The sequence below is a fragment of the Typopeltis vanoorti genome, chromosome 15 (assembly GCF_054136105.1).
Source record: "Typopeltis vanoorti isolate ZY-2024b chromosome 15, IOZ_Tvanoo_1.0, whole genome shotgun sequence".
Classification (NCBI taxonomy): domain Eukaryota; kingdom Metazoa; phylum Arthropoda; class Arachnida; order Uropygi; family Thelyphonidae; genus Typopeltis; species Typopeltis vanoorti.
In genome coordinates, this window is record NC_143563.1 from 31,489,531 (window position 1) to 31,515,972 (window position 26,442).

The 26,442-nt window shown below is 36.0% G+C and overlaps 1 protein-coding gene and 1 non-coding gene across 4 annotated transcripts in view; both read left to right on the forward strand.

The window, feature by feature from the left end:
* The first annotated feature begins 7,288 nt into the window (after positions 1–7,288).
* The window catches only part of LOC150098567 (trafficking protein particle complex subunit 12), a 164,878-nt gene continuing 145,724 nt past the window's right edge, over positions 7,289–26,442 (forward strand). The window contains exon 1 of one of the 3 annotated variants that reach the window (XM_090405061.1): positions 7,289–7,404. The gene's annotated coding sequence lies outside the window, so the exon portion shown is untranslated. Of the gene's footprint in view, positions 7,405–8,088; positions 8,108–26,442 lie in introns of those variants that run through there. The other 2 variants (XM_090405062.1, XM_090405063.1) reach the window with 2 other exon arrangements.
* TRNAV-CAC (transfer RNA valine (anticodon CAC)) lies at positions 24,133–24,205 on the forward strand. Its single transcript has one exon. It is a non-coding gene; the product is annotated as a tRNA-Val (tRNA).

Below are 26,442 nucleotides of genomic sequence, written 5' to 3' on the forward strand. Positions count from 1 at the left end.
GTATGCATAATATACGATGCGGGCCACAAAAATTATACTGAAAAAAAAAAAGAGTCAGTCCGCAGTTATAACTTGTAAAGTTTGGGAAACGTTGCAAGCAAAATTGAAGGATATTCTCGTCAAGTGCATTCATCTGAGGTATGCTTATGATTCCGTACTCCCCTGTAATGATAAGGAAGAACTAGGACAAATTCTTGATAAAGTTAACAAGATCATTAATAACAGAGGACTTCAACTCAATTCTAGCAAGACAAAGATGGAGAAAGAATTGAGGAAGTCAGCAAGTTTGAGTACCTAGGATCCATTATTAATGTGAACAATTGCTGTTCAGAAGACGTCAGAAGGAGGTTAGGAATAGTTAAAACAACAGTCTTGTCTAAAATCTGAAAGGATGGACAGTAGTAGTAGGATGGACTAGGCCAGGCAGGGCCGCCGAGAGGGGGGTTACATCTGAGACACGGGCCCGACATTGAAAAGGGCCCGACCGTCGGGCCCGGGAAATAATTGTATCCAATGGATACAATTATTTCCCAACTTCACATCTTTAAAAAACATTCAGAATTTATTTTCACCAATATTAAATTTTCAAACAATGAATCATCAAGAAATTTCTGACTCGTGCAATAATTTAATAAATAAATATTCGAAAGATTTAACATCATCTCTGAAAGACGAAATGTATCACATAAAAAAAAGATTTATAACTCCACGTTTAAAGATGTTATACCAGGACTAGATTTATTAAATACCATTTATAAATTTCAACTTCACAGTGTGTTTCCCGAAATGTGTACTTCAATCAGAATTTTTTGCACAATACCAATAACAGTTGTCGAAGGTGAAAGAGCGTTTTTGTAAACTTCCAGCAATAAAGAGCTTCAGTAGATCATCAATGCTCCAGGAAAGATTAAACAGCTTGGCTTTGCTATCAACAGAACATGACCTGGCAATGAAAATTGATTATTACGAGGTGATTAAAGATTTCGCTAGCCATAAAGTGAGGAAGCGGATGAGGCAATAAAAATTTAAAAATTCTCTTTTATTTAATGTTTGTATTTTGTATGGTATTTTAATGTATCGAATTTTGAATTTATTATACACTTTTTTTTTGTAAATTAATGTTTAATGTTTTATGTGACTTTTTTTTATTAAACAAAAGCGATGCACTTTTTTAAGTGGGGTCAGAACCACAGACTTGTCACGGACACAGAAATTTCTCTTGGCGGCCCTTAGTTCCGGGCACTAGTGACAAGAACACGATCAAGATAAGAAAAGGAATCGTGACGTGATTGGTTGGTCAGATGATGACGTCATTCTGTGTGTGACGTCATGAGTTTGTAATATTTGGAATTTTCTGGGGACCACTGTGTGTGACGTCATTTTGTTTGTTTTGTTCGCGTATGGAATTATGGGTGATGATTAGAGATAAGGATTCGTGTCGTGATTGGTGGGGCACTTTGAACAAGATCAAGATAAGATAAGGAATCGTCACGTGAATGTTTGTTGTTATCAGATGAAGATAAATAATGTCATTTGTTAATTGTAAATAAGTGACGTTGTTGTTTTGAATGGAAAAGGAAGATTATTAGTGGATAAAAATTCGTGACATGATTGGTGGGACACTGAACAAAATAGGGGTAGGGTGAATGAGGGAAACTGACGTCCGTGTCGTGGATGTGTGTTCCTATGAGTTGTAGTTAAGTAAATGGTTTGTGTATGGCATTATGAGTGATGGATAATGATAAGATAAAGTTTGGAATCTTTGGAACTTCGCTGGGACTCCGTATTCTGTCAGAGACATCACACGGTGTGTTTGGTTCGCGTTTGGCACAGTGTGTCACCCTTGGAAAATTCCAAGATATCTTGGAATTTTCCAAGGGTGACACGCATCCATCATTGTCATCATGTTTTGTCTTTGGTTGTCTATAGATGGCAGTACTAATTTTCCAATGCAGTTTGGGGTATTTCTTTCCGGTTAAAAGACTATAGGAATTCTTAGAGTATAGTAGTGTCAAGTGGCGGCAGCGTTTATGCTTTTCTGACTAATTTAATTATATGCTGATGTCCCTCAAATACACACTTTTTTTTTCTCATATACATTACTCATCCGAATGTTTTGATTTGTCTACATTTAAGATCTTAAACTTCATTACTTTTCTAATTAACGTTATCTTTTTTGCAAAATGTTTGGCTATTAATATTTTTTACTTTACAGTCAAGAGAAAATCTAAACAGCATTTAAAAAATTAATTAAAATAAACGGACAGTTAAATGGATTTCAAAACATTTTGTATGTATTCTAGAAATTCTAATGGTAATTTAAATTACTTAGTCTTTCCAGAATGGCTCTTCTATATGCGAAATTTCAAAAAACGATATTCCAATACAGTTGAATTTTATATCCACAGCACAACACAAACACTCACACATGAGTTGAGAGAACAATATTTCTGTAAATAACCAGAAATCTAGTTGACTACATCCTTTAGATTTATTAGTCTTTCTTGAAGATTGGTCATTAATTTCCGGTCTTAGTTTTCGGTCCTCTTTCAGTTCCCATGGTGACTTAGTGATTTTAGCATTCACGTGAGTTTTACAGCAGAGGCAACAATTTTCCATTAACTCAACATGTCTTTTTCTGACTAAGATTTGACAAATTCGCATCTCTACAAGCTTAGAGATGTGATTTTTTTTTAATTTATTTTTTAAAATAATTAAACAGAATTGCATTAAGGTATAATGTTATGAATTTCTGTATCAATTTGTAATCAAAATAAATGAGTAAAGTATTTTTTACTGTGGAAAACGCAAAAACAGCACACACACACCTTTGTTCATTAAGTTACAAATGCATATTTTATATTTTATATTGCTAAAATATTAAATCACCAAATGCTAACAGTCGCACTTTAATTCCAAACCTCTGCACTTATGAAAGTGAAATTTATTTATTTTTCTTTCTTTAGCATTATCACGCTAAGTAACGAAAATGAGACAAAACAAGTTTTTTTCGCATTCCTAACTAAAAAATAAAATTAAGGCATTAAACTTAACATGTGTCTGAAAGCAGGGTTACCATCTTTCTTGAAAACAATATGCAACAATATCAACCATCAAAAAAAAAAAAAAAAGAAAAAGAAAGTAAGAAAGAAAGAAAGAAAAATTGTAAAGAAAAATAAAAAATGTTTACCTTCAAATAAATATTTATGATCACACCAAGCAAGCTTGCTAAATGAATACTAAAATCACTTAAGTCACCGTGGGAACTGAAAGAGGACCGAAAACTAAGACTGGAAATTAATGACTAATCTTCAAGAAAGACTAATGAAAATATAAACGCTGTGGGGGAAAAAAATTCACACACATTTATTTATTTATTGCTCAGTTATTCTGGGTAGAAAAATGTAGTGAACTGATTTTTAAAGTAAAATAGAGAGAAAAAAACACGAGTCGTTATAACAAATCTACCAGAATTCCCAAAACAGGAAATCGCTTGTAGGCTGAACAGTGATGTCATTGGGGATAGATATCTTGGGGAAAACATAGCATGAGAACCGTGGAAAGGGATTAACGAAGAGAACCAAATGGATGGAAATCTAAACGATGTAGTCAACTATATTTTCTGGTTATTTACAGAAATATTGTTGTTTCAACTCATGTCTGATTGTTGTGCTGTGGATATAAAATTGAACTATTTTGGAATATTCGCATTTAGAAGAGCCATTCTGGAAAGACTCTAAGTAATTGAATTGAGTTTTTTATAAACAATTCTTTCACATACTCGAACCCCGAACTGATAATACCATGCAAAACATCAAAAGGAGGAGATGAGGCATGGAAAATGTGGCATTTGGATTGTTTTGTGGGAAGTATTATCAAACCCTCAAGCAAAACCAGGAGAATTCCACCCCCCCAGTCAGAAAAGTTCACAAGTAGACACAACAATTTGGAGAATACGGTCACTGGCTGATGTTACCAATGACAAGACACATTGAGCTCCCATGTAAAAAAAAAAAAAAAACACAGATTGACCCACCATGAGTTTAGGAAATAAACGAACTGCAGTAGTCAGGAAACGACATGTTGAGTTAATGGAAAATTGTTGCCTCTGCTGTAAAACTCACGTGAATGCTAAAATCACTAAGTCACCATGGGAATTGAAAGAGGACCGGAAATTAATGACCAATCTTCAAGAAAGACTAATAAATCTAAAGGATGTAGTCAACTAGATTTCTGGTTATTTACAGAAATATTGTTCTCTCAACTCATGTGTGAGTGTTTGTGTTGTGCTGTGGATATAAAATTCAACTGTATTGGAATATCGTTTTTTGAAATTTCGCATATAGAAGAGTCATTCTGGAAAGACTAAGTAATTTAAATTACCATTAGAATTTCTAGAATACATACAAAAAGTTTTGAAATCCATTTAACTGTCCGTTTATTTTAATTAATTTTTTAAACGCTGTTTAGATTTTCTCTTGACTGTAAATTAAAAAATATTAATAGCCAAACATTTTGTAAAAAAGATAACGTTAATTAGAAAAGTAATGAAGTTTAAGATCTTAAATGTAGACAAATCAAAATATTCGGATGAGTAATGTATATGAGAAAAAAAGTGTGTATTTGAGGGACACCAGCATATAATTAAATTAGTCAGAAAAGCATAAACGCTGCCGCCACTTGACACTACTATACTCTAAGAATTCCCATAGTCTTTTAACAGGAAAGAAATACCCCAAACTGTATTGGAAAATTAGTACTGCCATCTATAGACAACCAAAGACAAAACATGACGACAGTGATGGATGCGTGTCACCCTTGGAAAATTCCAAGATATCTTATCTCAAAATCATCACCCACAATTCCATAGGCAAACCAAAACAACACGTGATGTCACAGAGACATGTTTCCCAGAAGTTTCAAAACACATAACGTCACGATTTCTTATCTCTAAATATCACTCACTGTGCTAAACGCGAACCAAACACACCACGTGATGTCCTTCACAGAAGAGGGGGCCCCCAGCGAAATTCCAAGTATTCCAAACGTTATCTTATCATTATCCATCACCAATAATGCCATATGCAAACCATTTACTTATCTACAACTCATAACAACACATCCACGACACGGACGTCGGTTTCCCTCATTCACCCTACCCCTATTTTGTTCAGTGTCCCACCAATCATGCCACGAATCCTTATCCACTAATAATCTTCCTTTTCCATTCAAAACAACAACGCCACTTATTTACAATTAACTAATGACGTCATTTATCTTCATCTGACAACAACAAACGTTCACGTGACGATTCCTTATCTTATCTTGATCTTGTTCAAAGTGCCCTTCCAATCACGACACGAATCCTTATCTCTAATCATCCTAATTCCATACGCGAACAAAACAAACAAAGGGACGTCACACACACAGATGGTCGCTAGAAAAATTCTGAACATTCCAAACTAGTGACGTCACACACATACAATGACGGCATCGTCTGAACAGCCAATCACGTCATGATTCCTTATCTTATCTTGATCATGATCTTGTCACTAGTGCCCGGCCTACTACTATGGATCTATCTCCATGAGAACAAAGTTGAGGATTTTGGATGCAGTTGTTTTTCCAACAGCGACTTATGGATGTGGGACTTGGAACCTAAAGAAGTGATAAGAAAAGGATAGCAGCTTTTGAGATGTGGTGTTACAGAAGTTGAGGATATTGTATACTGAAAGACGCACAAATGAATGGATGTTAGAAAACATCAGTAGAACTTTAAGGCTCCTTAAGGATATTGACAGAAGAAAGTTAATATATTTTGGACACATTGAAAGGAGGACTTCTCAGAGCAGTAATAGAAGGTAAAGTTCCTAGGAAAAGAGGAAGGGGTAGACCCTCAATGAGATGGATGTATGTGGAGTGACTGATTTTCAGAGAGCTGAAGCCTCCAGAAAAGCATACAACAGGACTACAAGGCGAGGCCTGGTGTGGCACGTCACGAACATCGGAGTGATCATACGGCATCTGTCGATGTCCAAATGGTGATGATGATTAGAAGAATAATCAACAAGTAACCAATTATTGAATTGTTTAGCCGAAAAAAACAGCTAAATTAAGTTGCCCAAATGCCACCAAACTGATCGTTAGAGTTTTAATAATATATCACTGCAAAATATTTCCATTTATTCTCTAATTATTAGAACTACTAAAAACTCTTCAATGTTTTGCACGTTACTATTTTACTCATCTATTCTGGCTATTATCCTCTTTTAAATGTTGAACTACCTGATTACTCATAAATTATTTCTATTTGTGTACAGCAAGTTTTCTTAACTCATGATATTTATCTTGATAATTTCTCCACACTTCCTTATAAAACTGGAATACATTCTTGTGAATAGATTAAGTAATACTGAAGCTATTTATTATTGGCGCTTACAGGTTCTCGTGACATCGAAAGGTTGGATGGGACAGTTAAGAAACGCTTGACAATTAAGAATTTGGGGATTGCCCAATGCTGCTATTTTGAATCGTGCATATTTAAATTAATGTTTATGCATTGTTTTGTTCTTGTAATGCTAGCATGAACTAACATAAAAATTTGGAAATATTTAGTTTCAGTAATTAATTAAAGTACAATAGTCCTATTTCCTACATTGGTTTTTCCAGAAAATTCCGATAGAAATGCCATTAACTAGGAATAAAACTTTAACACTATACCAACATTCGCCACCACAATGATAGCGATAAATTTTCATTTTGGTATACTGATCTAGTAACAGGAAGAGAAGATTTTCTGAATAAAATTACAAAAAACAAAAGCCAAATAACTTTATTGTTACACACGGGATTAATTTACATAGTATATTATTATGTTTAATATAATTGAATTAATGTAATTAATACTAAAATGTAATTTAATATTTATGCATTATATTGTCGTACCTTTCAAAAAAATTAAAAAATTAAAAACCTCTCAAGCGCTTTGTGAGCGCGCCTAAAATATATTTTCATTCTGATCTATGCTGTAAACATTTTAATTATACGTTATAATGAAATCGAATATAGGAACTGTTTATTTATCAGTTATTTATAAAACAGTTGACATTTGTTTAAATATATAACAAAGTACACTTAAACATCACTATTATTATTATCGCCCTCTGGTATCAGGTAGTACAGCAAATTCCGGTTATTTGTATTCGAGGGTCAGACGATAATAACACAATGATTGTTTGCGAAAATATGTTTACACGCTAGGTGACGCAAGTCACGCCTTCTTGCTTTTTTTTTTTTTTTTTTTTGCGCATCAATATTGCAATTACAATTACAGTATCGGAAAAGCAATTAAATATAATTTGATTTCATTTACTAACTTTAGAAACTTCTGATTAACTTTATCACGTAAGTCAATATTTTTGTTTTATAATATCTGGTTTATTATTGGCATTTAAATTAATATATTAAGATGATCAAATAAATTGCTTCTGAACTATTTTGCATGTATAGAGGCAGTAGCGGTATTAGTAAGTTTATAACAAATCGAAAATCGGTATTAATAATACATTTTGATTTACATTTTGGTTGATATCTGTAAGAGCGTTTTCAACTGTACTAACAGTAAGCTATAGGGATGGGCCATTAAAAAAAAAAGGTGCGTTGTAAAATGCTTTTATAAAATATGTCATACAATCTAAACCAAATTTTATCGACTTCTCGGTATATCCAGACTTTTCTATCTGAGCAAAACTGTCACATGCAAACTAAGGAATATTACAAGATGATAATAATACAAAAAAAAATCTATCGAGTTACAGTGGTTTTGACTAGTAGCATGATAACAGATCTGAGTTCTATTGAAAATATAATGGGATATTCTCTAGAATTTTCCAGAATATCTCATGTTTTCAAGACCGGTTATCTTGTTATCTCATTTAAGATAACGGAAACAACCGCGCACGCCATATTGCTTACGAGATAACTATATATTGTTAGTAAGAATGATTCAAAATATATCTACCTGTTACTACGCAACTCGATGTTATGTGTAGTAGTTAAAAGGCTTAGGAGGGGGAGATTAACTCATCGCTGATACTATTTCCTTTTGGTGTGTATAGAGTAAGCTTTTATTTATTATATATATATATATGCAGTGCTGATATATATATATATATATATATATATTTTTTTTTTTTTTTTTTTTTTCAGAAACGTGAGAAATGGAAAGATTCTTATTAACAGTAAGACTTTACACTAAAAAATAGTTTGCGAGAATTAAGAAAATCAGTAGCTACTTTCAGTGTAATATTTTGATGTTGCTGGTTAAAATCATGGAGAGATCCAAAGTAAACTAGGAGAGTTTTTTAAGAAATTGTGTTGGATTCATAAATCATTATTATGCAACCTTTTGCATGTAGAGGGTGATTGAAAAAAAAAAAACATAAACTAATAAAGAGAAAATATACAGACGCAGTGTTTGTGTTTTCTGTTAGTTATATGATACGACTAAGCATGACGAGTGTTGCAAGTAGTATCCTTGTCCTCAAGGCTGTTTACAGTGTGGATATCAGTCAAGAGTCATCAGGGTACAGAGGCGTAGCTAGGAGGGGGGGACGGTCCTCCCCGGGTGGCACTTTGAACCTTTTTGAACTTTTGCAGTTAATTCTAAAATACAATCTCGAAAACTCAGTTCCAAATATTATAATACTACTGCGAAATTTCCTTGCCATTGCTGTAAGTGTTGTTAGTTGTGAGAGGTTGTTTTCTAAATAAAACTGATTAAGAAGTACTTATATCACTATGAAATGGACTTCGCCAATGTCATCGACGATTTTGCTAACAGAAAAGCAAGAAAAATAACATTTTAGAATGGTGGAATTAAAGTTTTACTTCAAAAATAAGCAGTGGTTTAATTTTTTTATTATATTATATTATATTATATTATATTATATTGTTTTATTTTATTTTATTATTAATCAGTAAAATAATCTTTTCAATGTGTTTTGTGTTCCTAAATTCATAAATATGAGTGTTTTAATTTATTTCTCTCTACGTCGTTTTGACTTTTTGTAGTATTTTTGGTGTGTATTGAGAGGGGACGACAAACTCAGGGACCGCCCCAGGCAACAAAAGCTTTAGCTACACCACTTCAGGGTAAATAACTTGAAGCTAAGTCTTGTATCGAGTCACTGCCTACTATTAATTAAAAGACTCAGTTAGAGCCAAAATTCAACCCGCTATGACTGGTTCTAAGCAGAATATTAACCATCCGTCACTTTTCATAAACAGGGATATTCAACAGAACACAAAGTGTGTTCTGTTTGACACAGAAGCGTTCGTCTCTCCCCCCCCCCTCCTTCTCAGAATTAATGTTTTGTTTATGAATGGATGGGGATTTTTAGAGTTGGGATGGGGTGGGGAGGCTTGCAAAAAAAAAAAAGGAAAGGAAATTAGTACAGTTTAATTGATAACGATAGGTATTGTTACTATCAGATATGTCTGAGATACCTCCGAGTTATTTTAAATTACCAGAATTATCTGTAAACCCAATAACAGTGGAAATAGCAATCTTCATTTATTTGATCTGTTTGGAAGAGAGAAAGCATGAAGAATCGTACCAGATTCATCATCTTTTCGGATTCTATCCATTATTATGAATCAGGACAATTATTTTACTCCAAGGACTAAACTTATGACGCATTCAAATCTAAGCCGGCATGGCTCGCCGAGGGGGTTAACGTATCCACTTTCCAACCAACAGGATGAGGATTTGAAGCCCGCCGTGGGCATGGACGATTGTGATTGGCTTTCAGTGGGAGATGAATTGCATCACAAGTATGAAAACATATCCTACACTTCGAAGCCTGAAGTGGTTTGAAACTCCTTCATGTTTTATGGTCTCTAGAGTAGGGTTTCCATATAATGTAGAAAAAAAGAAAGAAAGAAAATACTCCCCCCCCCCAAAAAAAAAAAAAAAAACTCAGCTCACTCACACACAGTAGTAGCAGTAATATAGATTTATTAATCTTCCAATTACTTATTTAGTTAAATATTTCACAATTCTCACCAATGAACTTCGTCGTGCTGAGTCAGGAATTTAGCAAAACGCAGAACGTTACTGGTTTGATGGGTGAAGCATTTATGCTTTTCATCCTCTTTGTCTGAGAGGGAAGTTCTTTGAGTGGAGAATTATTGAGCTTTAAGCTCGCCCTGGAAGGGCAGTGAGATTAGCTGTGTTCAGCTGAGCGTAGAATTAATTTGGGGCTTTTGTATTTGTAGAATTCTGCTTCACCGCAGTCTGAAGCTTGCTTGATCAGCGGGTTTGGATGATTACTTGCCTTGATGGAGAACTTTTCTGCTAGATCATGAAGCAGAGATGTGATGTTGGGAATGTTGACTTCTCTGTAAATCTGGGAGTTTCTAATGAACCATGGGACGTCCAGAATCATTCTCAGGCATTTATTCTGTATCCTCTGCAGTTTTTGAATGCTTGTATCCGAGGTATGGCTCCATGCAGGAGATGCGTAAGTGATGACTGGGCGTATTACCATCCTGTATATGAATAGTTTGTTCCGGGTATCCAGTTTGCTTCTTCTGTTGATCATGGGGTAGAGTTGCGCGATTACTTTGGATGTCTTCGAGCTTGTGTGTTTTATATGACTGGTGAATTGGAGTTTTTTGTCAAGCACCACGCCGAGATATTTGACCGCAGTCTGCCATGGAATCTTGACTCCTAGCAGGTGTATGTCCTCCTTGGTGTGGACCTTGTTTTTGGAGAATAGCATGGCTGAACTCTTCTGGGGATTTGCTTGGATCCTCCAGTCCATCAGTCACTTTTCCAGTGTATGAATACTGCTTTGTATTCTTCTGATAGCCAGTTTGGGGTTCAGAGAGCTTTCTAATAAAGCAGTAGCATCTGCATATAATGCAGTGATTGTTGAACTTGGGTTTTGAGGGATATCAGCTTGTAGATACAAAATAGCAGGGGGGGGAACAGAAGTGAGCCCTGCCGCACACTTACTAAGGTTTTGCGTCTGGTTGATACAGTTTCGTTTATTTTGACCTGCATGTATCTGTCTTTGAGGTATGTGTCAATTATTTTTGTTAGACTAATTGGTATATTGAATTTGATGAGAAGACCCTGATGTGGCCCACACCTTATCAAAAGCCTTCGCAGCATCTTTAAAGACCGCAGCTGTGCGGAGATTTCAGTTGAAACCTTTCGTGATATATTCAACCAGTCGGTGTATTTGTTGTACAGTGCTATGGTTTTTTCTGAATCCGAACTGCTCATTTGGAATAATACCTGTTTTATCCGTTGCTGATTGAAGTCCTGTAAGAACGACTTTTTCCGCAACATTTCCAAGCTGGATAGAAGACTGATAGGTCTGTAGCTTTCAGGGAGTTGAGAGTTCTTTCCAATCTTTTTGATTGGCGTGATATCCGCTGTCTTCCAAGTTATGGGAAAATGCTTGAATCTGAGGATGGCATTGGTTATGTTGACTAGATGCACAATGGCTTTTCTCTGGAGTAGTTTCAGAAGTGGGTGTGATAGGTTCTGAGTTATCCTTTTGTTGTCTTAAGACCTCCTTGACTCGGCGGTGAATCTTTAGATAAGATTGATATTCAGGTTTCATAAGAGTGGTTACATTGAGTTTTCGAGCTGTTAATTAGAGCTTCGGCTTTTTCTTTATCTGTGTGAGCAATTCCTTTCTTGGTCTGTATTGGGCGTACAGGTTGGCTTTTAGTGCTACGGATTCTCAAGAATTTCCAGATGGAGTTGTCCTCTGGGTTTAGATTAGTCAGTTTGGTTTCCCAATGTTGGTTTCGATGTTTTTGCAGAGCTTCACGGACTTGTCTATTTAGGTTATTCAGTGTTGTTTTATCTTGTGGGGCTCTTTCTGGCTTTGTTTTTTAATCTGATTAGGTCCATTTCCTCAGGGATCCGACCGCTAGGGTGAAAGTGTGTGGTTTGTATAACTGATGCTATTGCTTTTTTGATTTGGCTGGTAAGGTTGTTTACGGCTGTCTATTTCTTCTTTATTGTGAATAATAGATACTGGGCCGATGTGATCTGGGAGAGTTCTGGAGAGCTTGTAACAAGATATAAAGGAGTGCGGAGGAGAGAATTGCTCTTATGTATCGAGCTTAAGCAAAATGGGGTTGTGATCAGAAGATAACTCGTTTAACGTTTTCAGCCGATATTGGTATCCGATGTTTCTGAGAATAGCGATGTCGAGTACATCTGAGCTTCCAGCTGGGCTGTGATGGGTGGGCTCTGTGGGTCCAGCTATAACAATAGAGTTTCGCGTTGAGTAATGGTTTAGAATACGACCTTTGTCATTGATTGTGGAGCTGAACCAAGCTGTATGCTTGGCATTAAAGTCTCCAGCCATGATGATGATGGAGTCTGTGGAGCCGAGAATGGAATCAAAGTCACATACCAGTAATGGAATGCTGGGTGGATTGTATACAGCACAGATTTCGATACTGCCAGCGTTGTTTGTATGAGCTTCAATACCTGTTATCTCTAAGTTCTTGGTTTATGGATTGGTCAGGATAATTAAAAATTATCCTGACCAATCTGCAAACTTAGATAATTTTTGGCTTAGATAATTTTTTATGTATACGGCTGTACCTCCTCCACTCCTGGTGAGTCTGTCTGTTTTGTGCAATATGTAGTTCCATAATTTAGGATTATTAGCTGGCCTGAGATGTGTTTCATTTACTAAGATTATATCAGGATTGAATCTATTAAAACACTTAAGGAATTGAACAACGTAGTTAAGGATATAAATTAAATTAAACTTTAATAAATATTTTCCGATATTTCGGCAACGTCACGTTGCCATCTTCTAAAGGAACTTACAAAAAAAAAAGTTACGTGCACGTAGGCACTACAACATAGAAACTGGGAATGAAGAGATGAAGCTATTGTTCTCCTAACAGTCCTGATGGTGCCCTCTAGCGGGCTAAGTAGGTGTTCTTGGTCGTTGAAGGTCTGCTGATGTAGGCCTCCCAAATTTGGGGCAGTCGCATACAACCAAATTTGTTGAGGTTTGGAGAATTTCTTAGGGCTGAGGCTGATTCCATAAAGAGTCTTTCAAATTTGTATTTGCTATGGTGTATCACTGTAGCTTTCTTCCACCGTATTCTGTGGCGTGTATCCAGAGCATGGTCCACAAGCCCAGAATGATTGTATTTGTGAAAACGGATGTAGTCCTTGTGTTCCGAAATTCTGATATTCGCTGTCCTGCCTGTTAGGCCAAAGTAAGACAGTTTACAACTGCAAGGGACCTGGTATACACCAGGTAGGTCTAGAGGAAGTGGTTGGTCTTTAGTGGAGCGGATAAGGGATGCCAATTTTCTGTAAGGTTTGTAACAGTAGGTCAGGTCATGTTTTTTTAAGATTTTGGTAATCTTTTCCGAGGTGCCTCGGATGTAGGGAATGGTGATGGATTTAGAGTAATCCTTGTTGTGGGGGAGGGAGGGAGGGGATCTGTGGTTTGTAGGTTCTAATATTTTTTGGATTTTTTTGGGGAGGTAGCCATTGGCTGAGAAAGTGTTGAGGATGTGATTTAGTTCAGTGTTTAGGGCCGTGTTATTAGAACAGATTAGTTTAGCACTGTTGTATAGTGTTTTCACTACTCCATATTGTTGTGAGGGGGAGGGATTGTTGGTGAATGTATCTGCCTGTATGGGTGGGTTTTCTGTAAACTGAGAAAACCAAGGTTCCATTAGGCTGGCGGGTGACTAGTGTGTCTAGGAAAGGGAAGCTGTTGTTTTCCTCTTTTTCCAGAGTGAATTTGATTCTGGGGTGTTGGTTGTTTAAGTGTGTTAAGAAGGAGAGAAGTGTTTCAGAGCCATGTGGCCAAATAGCGAACACATCATCAACGTAGCGAAGCCATATGGTTGGTTTTTGTGGGGCAGAGGCTAAGGCTTTTTCTTCAAAGGTCTCCATAAAGAAATTGGCCAAGGGTGGGGAGAGTGGTGAACCCATGGCTGTCCCCTCTATTTGTTTGTAGAATTTTTCCTGCCAAACGAAATAGCCTGAGTTCATTGTGAACTGAAATAAGGCTGAGATATCGGGAGAAAATTTAGCTTGGATTAGCTCTAAAGTTTCTTTGAGTGGGACATTTGTAAATAAAGAGGAGACATCAAAGCTGACCATTATGTCAGTATGTTGGAGTGTGAGGTTTTCTATGCTGGCTTTGAAATGGGCTGAGTTTTTTATGTGTGATGGTGTGTTGCCAGTATAGTGTGTGAACTCTTTGGCCAAATGTTTAGCTGATTTGTATGTGGGGGAATCAATGCCATCCACTATGGGACGTAATGGCACATTTTCTTTGTGTATTTTGGGGAGTCCGTAAATACGGGGGGGGGTATAGAGTTAAACGGTTTTAATCTGTTGGTAACTTCTACAGGCCGAGAAGTGACTCTCTTAAGGAGCCTGTGAAGTTTTCTAATTTGAGAGTTGGTGGGATTGTAATTGATAGGGAGGTAAGTGGCCCGATCTAATAGAAGAGCATTCAGCTTACCTGTGTAGTCCTTTTGGTTAAGTACTACAGTTGCATTTCCCTTATCCGCTTTGGTGATAACTAATTCTTTATTATTCTTCATTTCAAACAGGCAGATACATTCACCAACAATCCCTCCCCCTCACAACAATATGGAGTAGCGAAAACACTATACAACAGGGCTAACCTAATCTGTTCAAACGACTTGGCCCTAAACACTGAACTAAATCACATCCTCAACACTTTCTCAGCCAATGGCTACCCCCCCCCCCAAAAAAAATCCAAAAAATATTAGAACCTACAAACCACAGATTCCCTCCCCCCCCACAACAAGGATTACTCTAAATCCATCACCATTCCCTACATCCAAGGCCCCTCGGAAAAGATTACCAAAATCTTAAAAAAACATGACCTGACCTCCTGTTACAAACCTTACAGAAAATTGGCATCTCTTATCCGCTCCACTAAAGACCAACCACTTCCCCTAGACCTACCTGGTGTATACCAGGTCCCTTGCAGTTGTAAACTGTCTTACTTTGGCGAAACAGGCAGGACAGCGAATATCAGAATTTGGGAACACAAGGACTACATCCGTTTTCACAAATACAATCATTCTGGGCTTGCGGACCATGCTCTGGATACATGCCACAGAATACGGTGGAAGAAAGCTACAGTGATACACTGTAGCAAATACAAATTTGAAAGACTCTTTATGGAATCAGCCTCAGCCCTAAGAAATTCTCCAAACCTCAACAAATTTGGTTGTATGCGACTGCTCCAAATTTTGGAGGCCTACATCAGCAGACCTTCAGCCCAACGGCCAAGAACACCTACTTAGCCCGTTAGAGGGCACCATCAGGACTGTTAGGAGAACAATAGCTTCATCTCTTCATTCCCAGTTTCTATGTTGTAGTGCCTACGTGCACGTAACTTTTTTTTTGTAAGTTCCTTTAGAAGGTTGGAAACGTGACGTTGCCGAAATATCGGAAAATATTTATTAAAGTTTAATTTAATTTATATCCTTAACTACGTTGTTCAATTCCTTAGGTGTTTTAATAATGCATAACCAACGTATAAGCCTGTCTACGAGAATCAGGATTGTATCTGTGAGTGAATTCTTGCAGTTTCAGGATTTAATTGCTCAGTCCATTGGCATTCCACGCAGTTATGATACGGGAGTTAGGCTTATATTTCCTTTTATTCATGATTGAGGGCTGTCAGAATTGAATGGGTACCTTGCAGGAATTTCTTCGTGGAGGATGATGAGGGTTTGTTTTGCTGAAGCACGGTAGCTAGTGAGGCAGTTAGTACTGATGTTAGGTTGGAGCTTGTGAGTTCGTTGGAGGAAGTATTCTTGGCTCGTGCAGCCTCGGCGTATATTTTGGTCTTGGTTTCAGGTTGTTTTCCTTCCTGAGTTGTCAAAGTGGAGGTTGTTTGGACTAGATAGCGATCCGCACGATTGCCCTGAGTGTCACTGCTGGACAGTGGATGGGGGTTTTTGCTGACCCGCGGTTCTTTGGGTGTGCTACGCACCCTTTATAGTTGGCGGGATGGGGACCTCCGCAGTTTGCGCCCTTAGCCGGCGTAGATCTTGGCTTGGTGCATGTAATGATCTAGTGGCCTTCGCCGCATTTTAAGCACCTGAAGTTGGCCCGGCATAGTTTTTGGACATGCCCAAACCGCTGACATCTGTGACACTGTCCTGCTGACGCTCTCTCTCTCTTAGAGTTCCGTAGTAATTCTGAGGCCACAAATAGTAGTCAGTTCATATATCTTCTAAGTGTTATCATTCTCTACAAGTACTAAAGGCATTGGCCTTTTGTCAGACCTGAGCATCCTACTCACTTTGATTGGGGTCAGCCTCTGGTTGCTTAGATCAGCGGAGATTTCTTCGGGGATGATTCCTTCTGTAACACCGCCTATCAGCACCTTTAGGGTATTTTCGCTTAGTAAAGCAAGGGTATGGTAGGGAAGATTTTTGTTGTCCATTAGCCTTGTCATCTGCCTGTAGTTAGTGACAGTAGCTGGCTGCATTTTGACTCCCTCATCTCAGTTTTTTGCCCAGGAGTATGTGATGTTTTGTTCCCTGAGGGCTGATGTGACAGAAGTCCATTTCTCCTTATTCCGTAATATGACTGCAGGGACCTTCTCCAAATTTTTCGGAGCGTCCTGTACGAGTGAGTCCTCCTCCATAAGATCTTCTGTTGTTCTTTGCCGTTTGTTTGAATGCTCCCCCTTGTGAATTGTTATGGGGGGGCTTTTAGGTTGCTGAATGTAATGAATTCCACTTGAGATTCCTCATCCTCCCTCCTTCTGGATCGTTGTTTCGACGTACAGGTTTAAACTTTGTCATGATGAATTTTAGCACTTCTAGTGACTCCTCCTTGTTTAGAGTCCGGATCTGTTCCTTGATGCCCCCATGCCAATGGGGCTTTCCTGGAGTTATTTGAGGGCTGTGAAAGACTTGGTAATAAAGTAGGACGATGAGCCTACAATTGTATTCCCGCAGGCCTAAGGACCTGCCAGCACAATCCTGTTGACTGGAACAGTCAACTATCAAAGATCGAGAAGGGCGGTTGTGTTGTAGTGTTGTGGGAAGAGACCGTGAAACTGCTTGGCTCAGCTCGGATTTCCTACCTCCCTAAAACCATACATCCACCACTGGTCATCAATTGCGTGTGGGGCCTACGCGGCCATTGACCTCATACACATTTCGTGTATAGGGGAGATAGTAGGAATTCGGGCAGGGTTAGAGCCAGTGCGATGCAAGATTCACGGAATACCTCCGTAAATTGTGTAGTACAGCCTAAATGAGTGCGGTTTTCAAGCACAGTAAAACACGTCTATCCGCATCGAGATCCTCCTAATCACTTTTTAAAGTTAGTCAAGTTTGAAATTTAATTATAATACGAAATATTCAAATTCTACATTTTTCTTTTATGATTTTATAAAAAAAATTAATTTTAATATTTAAGTCAAACATTTCAAGTTAAATATAAGTTGCATAATTATTTCAGATATAAATATAATAAAAATAATTAACATTACGAGTAATCAGCCGGCCTCAATGGTTAAAGGCTGATTAACCCTGGCTGAATTTAACCACGGATGCAGTGATTAAATTCAGCTGGGGCCGTCTGGGGTTCGTCCCCGAACATTTTTATGCACCGGGCCCCTGAACCGGAACATTTTTCTGTTTGTGATTTTTCTCCCTTTGCGGTAATTATGCCTATATTATTGTGTTATTATTCAACAAATGTTTCCAGTTTTGAATGTGTTTATAAAGTCAATATCAACAGTTGCTTGATTTCGAACGCGTGATGAAAGGGACGGGGAGGTTTGGAGCTTCCTGTAATGAGTTATCTTGCAACGATTGACAAGCAAACATTATTGCAGCGTAGTATAGCGGAATTTTGACAGATTCATAGTGATATTTTGTCTTTTCTGGTTAGCAAAAGTGAGTAACCAACAATAGAACAGCAGATTAGCATTTGTTTATCAGGACTCGTGATTGTGAGCACACAGAAAATCGTGTAATATTTTGTGTTTATGTAGGCCTACTATTTCATCTATGGATAAGTACATTGGTACCTTCTTTAAACTGAAAAATAGCTCGGATGACAATGATAATACGAAACGAGTTTGTAATGATAATTATCTAAATAGCCTCACATTTATAATCCTTACTTTAAGGGCCCGAAGCTTATTCGTTTAGAATTTAACCACTTCCCTCTAGTTTTCCTCACATTGTTCATGTACTAAAATATTTCTCCTCATCAATCCTATAACCCCCAAGTAACTTATGTCTCTATCACACTCCTCCATCCGCCCGATCAACCAGTCTCTGTAACCCATAGATCTTCAAATTCTCCTCATATGAAGCATTACACAGACCTGTAGCCATCTTGAATCTGTTCCACTTTAAACTATTCATCAAAAGATTTTTATAGAAATAGAAAAAGTGCATGTTTTTGCTATTGGAATAATTTTGTATAAAATATTCTGTCTAGGATACGACTAGACATCTGACTTGAGTAAATAATCAGTTCCAAACTTGATAAAATCATCTTGAATTTATTTTCCTCATCTGGAAAATCATGTTTGCGATACAGACACGTAACAGATATTCAAAATCAGACTCTTCTGCATATCTCCGACATTATTAGTGGACCATTGCATTGTATTTTGTTTGGAGGCAAAATTATTTAATCAATTAACGCTGCTGTATGTTATTTTGCAAAAATGACTGTAAAATCATTTTTGTGTAAAGATTGCTGTAAAGTTCCACATTTTTTTTTTTTTATTCATATCCAAGAAGCCATTGTCGAATTTTTATGAATACTACCGTATCTACTCCATCCCTAGAGTACAAGTATTACGACCAAATGCATATTAGGAACGAACACCATTCCTTCCAAGGTAACAAGGCTTACTGAACTACGTGAGTGAGCTTATTACCTACCCAGCTGTGCCATTTCACTTTGCCGTCTCAGAATGCCCTGTGAACATTCCCATCGGATTGCCTGCAGTCGCAAGCAGTCCGAAGGGGATGTTCACAGGTCGCTGGTTCGAAACGCATACAGTATATCGTAAAAAAAAATCACGGTTTGCGCTCGAAGTTGGTGGGAGTGTTATAAAAGTAACTAGTCAACCGTGGTTTCAGAGTTGGGAACAGTCTACATGGAAGAAGGGAGGTCAGAGAGCTGTCAGTGTAGAATGTACGTTGAATTGAGATCTTTAGTAAGATTGTGTATAGTATCTAGAATTATTTTTCGAAAATTTGTGAGTTTAGTTTTAATTACAACGGTTCTATGAGCTCGTTGTTTGTCTCTAGCATACTGATAATTGTAAAGTTTTCGAATATATTTACTATAAATGAAAAAAAGAAATATTTTTTCGTTTAGTTATTACTTATTTTTAGTTTTATGTAATTAATTAATTAATTGTTTTTATTTTTTTTTCTTTACTTAATTTAGCTATTTGTTCTTTTCTTACCTATTTGTTTCCAAGTTAGTAGCAATTATTGAATTTCAGTAGTTATTTAATTAATTTTAATATCCACTCTACTGTTCCAAATTTTAATTGCCGTATCGGCACTTATTCGTTCTCTAGGTTATTTTGAGCATTCGCTGGATGGGTTTCAGTGATAATTTTTTTGAGTATTATGTCTCCTACCCGTGTTTATAGATTAGTTTTTCCCAATTACGAAGTGTGTCCAATACTTCACTTCACTTTGTAGGGGGAATAATGCTTTACGAACAGACCAAGAATCTAAAAAATATACACATCATTTTTGATAATCGCTCCCTTATTCAAAAATCTGGCAGTGAAATAATTTTACCTCCCTCTATGAATTTATTGCTAATAACAACAACTCTGATTTGTTGGAAACGAAACTTAAAGTATAAAATATAACATTGAACTTTGGAAAAAAAAAAATAAAATAAATAAATAATAATAACAAATAGAAGAAATATATTAATAATTAATAAAATAATAATAAACATAAGAACTATATTAATAACTAAAATAATAATGACAATAATAATAATAATTAAAACTCCAGTTGAAGTGATTGTCATATATTAATTACTTAGGGGCCATATATCTATTACGGTACAAAAGAGAGAAGACGTGTTTCGCTTCTATAAAGAAATGGCGAAAAACAGAAGAATTCTTTAAAAAAGTTGCTGACCTTTTAAGAGTGTGAACGCTCTAAAATTGTTGTCGGAACGATATACGATTTTGGCGAACCTTTTTTGTAGCTTTATTCCAATTATGTTTAGATTTCAGTTAGCTTCCTTTACTCAAAAAAAAAAAAAAAATCGTCATAAACTGCTTTTTATATAATTTTAATTGTTTGCAATTAAAGAACGGTTCTTTGAATTTCCAGAGAAACGAAAAAGGTCTTTGAGACACTTTTCTAAATTTCAATTACTTTTTTTTTTTTACTTATATATTATTGTCACCGTATTGTCGCAGGTAAGTTCTGTTCTTATAATTATTTTTTCAATAACTAAAAAAATCTGAAGGAAGTTTTAAACAAAATCTGTCTCTTTGCTGACCTCCGTCAAGGCCGTCAAGATGACGGCACAATTGGTTTCCAACCGCACGGTTCGAACTATTCGCGTTATTCGAATTATTGATTTAAATATTCTAAAATTTTCGAGAAATGCGAGCATCCATTCGATCTAAAAGGTCACGTGGCTTTAGGTTTTTTCTGTCACTTTACGAACTTTTTTTTTTTTTCTCCAGAACAACTTGCTACCAACCTCGTACACATCCGAAATTCTCCCGACACACTACTCTTGTTTTCTTACTTCTTGGATGGCCCTAAAACCTCCTTAAAGATTTCCGACTCTGCTCAAAACACAGCAATTAGGGTAATCGATGACCTCCTTCTCCTCCACTCCTATACGACACAGATTTTTAATATTTGTTACCTATCTTGATGTAGTGTTGAGAGTTTAAAGTTTTGGCACTCACAGATATATTTTTGGTATGCTCTTGTTTTTCATTTACAGATATAATAATTACGAGCGCGTAATTGAGACATTTAAGCTCTTATAGAGTAATATTCAATTAAAATTATTTCGACATTTATTATATATAAAATAATTTTATTTATTATGTAATGCAGATTACTTAATGTAATTTACATTTTCTGAACTAGCTGTTGCAGAAGTATTGACGATTGGGCCAGCTCTACCGAAGGTGCAACACGCATTTGCACGGGGCGACAAGTTTTTGTGGGCGACAAAATCGTCCTTAGGCCGATTTTGAAAATAAATCAAAATATACAGTCATTTATTCCTTCTCTGTCGAAACCTGACTTCAGGAAGTCGTTAGTTAAATTTTTATATAATAAAACTTTATTGCACTGTATATATTTAAAAAAAAATCATAATCATTTAAAATAATTTAGTGTTATGTTACGTTTAATATCGCACTGCCAGTGTTAATATCAGACGACGTGACTATAGTAGAACACCTATTTTGCATTTATTTCCGATTCCATTGTTGGCCGTGAGTTGACCTTGACCTGAGGGTAAATCTCATTTAACCAATGAGACCAAACGATCATAATGAGATAATTGGTTAAGAGTAAACCAGTTAAAGAAATAAAATCAAAATACATAAATACAGTTGTGCAGTGATTGTTAATAATCCTTTTTTGATACAGTTATTAGGATTTGGTTTTTAAAATAATTGTAGCATTCCAGTGTGTTGTGATAAAAGAAAAAAATACTATCAGACGTAGAATATCGCAAACGAAAATCGGAAAAAGAACGCGATATTCAGAAACAATTCGAAATCAAAAATTCTGAGCTCATGGCAAGTACTAATTGCGATCCCAGTAATGTCGATATTAGTAGTAATTGATTTTAATTACCCATGTAGATGAAACAGCTAACACATTTTCAGAACAAATTTCCACCCTTTAAAGAGTTAATTGTCTTTCTCTTTCTTTTAAAAATATAGTTTATGATCATTTTTCATTAACATATGAATTTTCATTAGCTAATGCTACTATTTAGAATTTATGATCAGACATGTTGAAGCCTAGCTTAACATCGTGGCTTTAAGACGTTATTAAAACAGTTTTTATGGGGAAGTGGCGGAAAAATATGTTATTGCATGAGTCGACAAAATTCCTAAGGTCGGCCCTGATTGACGACTTTATCTTAATTCGAGATAAAAAAAATCTTTGTGTGTGTGTGTGTGTGTGTGTGTGTGTGTGTGACATCGCACTAAATATCATATCTCTTTTCGACACAAATCCCATTTTGGCCATTCTTTTTAAAAGTACCTTTTTAAGAATGATTCCTTTCGTTTCACAGTAATTCACCGTAACCTATACCCAGATGTGTGCCGTTCTGCTAGTCGTTCGCGTTTATTTTTGTGACCAATAGAAACATTCTTCAGAAATTCGGTTTCCATCACTGACCGTTATGATCTCACAATATTAACTTATGAATTCGTATTTTGGTACAAACATTTAACTTGTTACAACATACTTTAGCGTCTATGTGGTATAACATACTAGTATTATTTATTCACATAATTGATACACAGTCAAAACAAGATTTAAACAATTTGACTGATGATACAGAACGTTCAGATTCTACCCAAGAATCTAAGAATAGTCTGTCAGGTAGCATCGTAAAATATGGAATGGTCCAAGTAATGCTGTTTTTTGTAGGTCATATGGGGTCACTTCATTGATTCTTAATTGCTGTAAATAGTTGGATAGCTTCTTTGAAGTTGCACCAAGGACACCGATAACTATTGGAATGACTTTGGTGTGTTTAAGCCACAGTCGGCCAACTTCGATTGCCAGATCTCGATATTTAGTAATTTTTTCCATGTCTTTGTTGTTAATGTTGCTATCACTGGGTACTTCTATATCGATAATCCAAACCTGTTGATGTTCGATAATTGTGATGTCAGGTCTATTGTGTTCCAAATGCCGATCACTTTGTATTCTAAAGTCCCACAGAATTATTGCTGTTTCGTTTTCCAATACAGTCTCAATTTTACGCTGCCCCCAGTTATCAGCGGTAGAAAAGCCATATTTTTGCATACATACCAATGAACTATTTTGGCCACTTAATCATGGCAGTATTTATACTCAGTTTGATCTCTCTTGCTGCAGGCACTGATTAGATGTTCTCCACTCTCATCTTTCTGATCACATGATCTGCATTTGCTGTTATCATTGATGTTGAAAATTTTTGCTTTGATTGTATTAGTATGTAATGCCTGTTCTTGAGCTGCTAGAATAAATCCTTCTGTTTCTTTTTTAATGTATCCGTGTTGTAGCCATTGCCATGTCTTGTTCACGTCAATTTTCTTCCTCAGTATCTCGAAGAAATTGGCCATGCAAGGGTTTATTTTTCCAGCGCACATATCGGATATTTTGTTGTTCCTTTTTGTAATCGGATTTGTTTCCTGTTGCTTTTAGAAGGCCCTCTTGTGTAATTGCTTGAAGCATTGGCTCAGAGCTATTGCCGATGTAACTTCTTTAACTAATTTCTTCTTCTTCCACAGTCTGTCTCACTTGTAGCAGACCCCGTCCATCTATTCTCCTCGGTAGGTACAACCGGTCAACATCACTTTGTGGATGTAATGCATAATGCATTGTCATTAGTTCTCTAGTTTTGCGGTCCAGTTTGTCCAGGTCTTCTTTTGTCCAATCTATTATGCCAGCTGTGTATCGGATCACTGGTATAGTCCAAGAATTCATGGCTGTAATTGTGTTTAATCCATTTAGTTTTGTTTTCAGAATATTTCGAACTCTTTTGATGTATTCTGATGCTGCATGTTGTTTAACGTTTAAGTGGAGAATGACAAAAACACATTTTTGTCTTTTAATGTATGCTTTTAATCCCAATTTTTTTAATGTCTTATTTCTTTAAATGTATGCGTTTAATCATTTAGATGTATGCTCTTACATTTTCTGTAGTTCGCACAATAAATAAATAAAATAAATATTCCTGACTTCATTTTACACTGCACTTCTGTCAAAACATTCTAAGGTTCAACTTGATGCTTGCTGAATTGAATTCCAAAGTTTATTATTATTATTATACTAATGTTAGAAATAAATATGTATGGTTTCGTGGTGTAGTGGTTATCATACTCGCTTCACACGCTAGTAGTCCCTGGTTCAATCCCAGGCGGAACCATAAAGTTTCATTTTTCTGGTCTGGTTGGCCGAGTGGTTAGCGTATCCGCTCTCCAACAAAAGGCTGCGGTTTCGAATCCCGCCGTGGGCATGGATGTCTGTGTCTGTGGAAATACTAGTGGCGGTAGATGGCATTGATGTAGTTGGTGGATTGAGTAGTGGAGAGTTGTAGAGCAAGTGCCCTCCCTCAATGAATCCTTGGACTCCCTGGAGATGTCAAATAATAATAATAATAAAGTAATTTTACTATCTCCTTTTAAGTCAGTTTAATAAAAGTTGGTATTTCCCCATTCACTGAAGGTTTTTTCGGAATCTTCGTCTAGTATAAGTTATAAATCTCTCTCTCTCTCTCTACTCTGGGCACCCCCCCCCCCTTACAAGTTTTCGCTCAACCCTAGGGCTCAGAGGATACAGTTTAAAAACTCATTGTTCTAACAAAAAACGGGAATGGAGTGATGTCTTGAGTGATAGATTTTCTATTATTATTTCTCTGATCTTTAATTTATTTACTTAAATATAAAGAGCCAACGGGCTTCATTTCGGCGATATAAACATTAATTAAATTACTTTAATTAATTTTCCATTATGGAGAATAGCGATCAGAACTTTCCACACCTTTGCAACGAGTTGCCCATGTTTGTACTACGTTCTAGGACTACTTGCATTTAGCTCACGCTAGTATTCGCCGATACTTTTATAGCTTTTTATACTATATTCGGCATGAAACTCTCTGATTCCAATCTTTGAGTTTCTTATTCGGTTTTAAAACGATGTGGGATCTAATATCCCCTTAATTTAATTTATTTGTTATCTTCAGCTCTACTATACATTTTCTAGGCTGTCAAAACAGTGATTCCACTAAAGTAAAATCCTTCAATTGCTCCAGTTATTCGTCTATGTTCTTCCCGTGGTTGCTAACATGCATCGCTTAGTTTTGTTTAAGTGGTGTGAGATGAAGTCCAAACTTCTGGCATTCCATCTTGATTTTGTCTATAATTCTCAATATGTTCTTTAATTAATATAGTGCGTTTGGGTTGAGAAGAGAGGAAGTGCTTTTCGATTTTTATATAAATTTAATTTATATTTAATGGAACTTTATTATCCGTTGTGTTGCCCTCACAATTTTAGTAACATGTCCCCGAAATGTTACGTCCTTGTCTACAATAACTCCCAAATCTCCCATCTCCTCTACCTCTTCTGATATTTCCACCGATTGTGTACACCACATCCCATCTCTGCTTCCCAAATTTCAAAACCTTACACTTTGCAACATCGAATTGATACCCCCACTCATTTATCCATTCAGCCAGTCTTTTCACGTCCTCTTGCAAAGCCACAGCATCCGCTCTACTCCTGATATATACTACTTAACTTGTTTACAAATTTTTACTTCCATGTTGTGTAACATACACGTGTATATATATATATATATATATATATATATATATATATATATATATATATATGTATGTATGTATGTATGTATATATATGTATGTATTAAATTTGATCATATAATACTAATACATAATACTAATATATTACACTTGTGTTGTTTAAATTAATTACAACACATAAAAGCATATTTCTTCTTATTTTAATGTTATCATATTTATCATTTAAAGGTATACCCTTTGCTTTTAGAATTTTAGGAAATATTTTATTTTATTTAAGGTATTTTATTATGCTTTCTAAATAATTTATGTTACGTAATTATTTCTAAAAGAAAATTAAAATATTGAAATAATATATTGTATTTAAAACGTTTTTGATCTATCTACAGGAAATCACTCGATATGTAATTTAGATGTTAATATAATATTACGCAGTTACTTTAGGCTCATTACTATTACTCATTTGGATCAAAATGAGTTAAACTTATTTGCAGTTTCGTTTCGGAAAATATAATTAATATGATAATTCATTTTTTATAATCCGTTATTGGAGTGCATACACTGTCATCTATATATCAGTTTATTAAATACATATTATCTGTTTAAAATTACATATCGTAATGAAAATTGTACTACTCAGAACATAATTTAATTTATAAAACCTACAATTTATAAGCCGTATATCTCACGGAAATGCATTTGATGTTTGCAATAAAATTCCACAAAATATTGTTACGCTTATTTTACTGCTTTTTATTTACGTATGATGCCAGATGTGCGGCCTAGCAACAAAGAATATGGGTTAGATAGCCAATATACTGTACTTGTAAGTGACCTCGCATGAC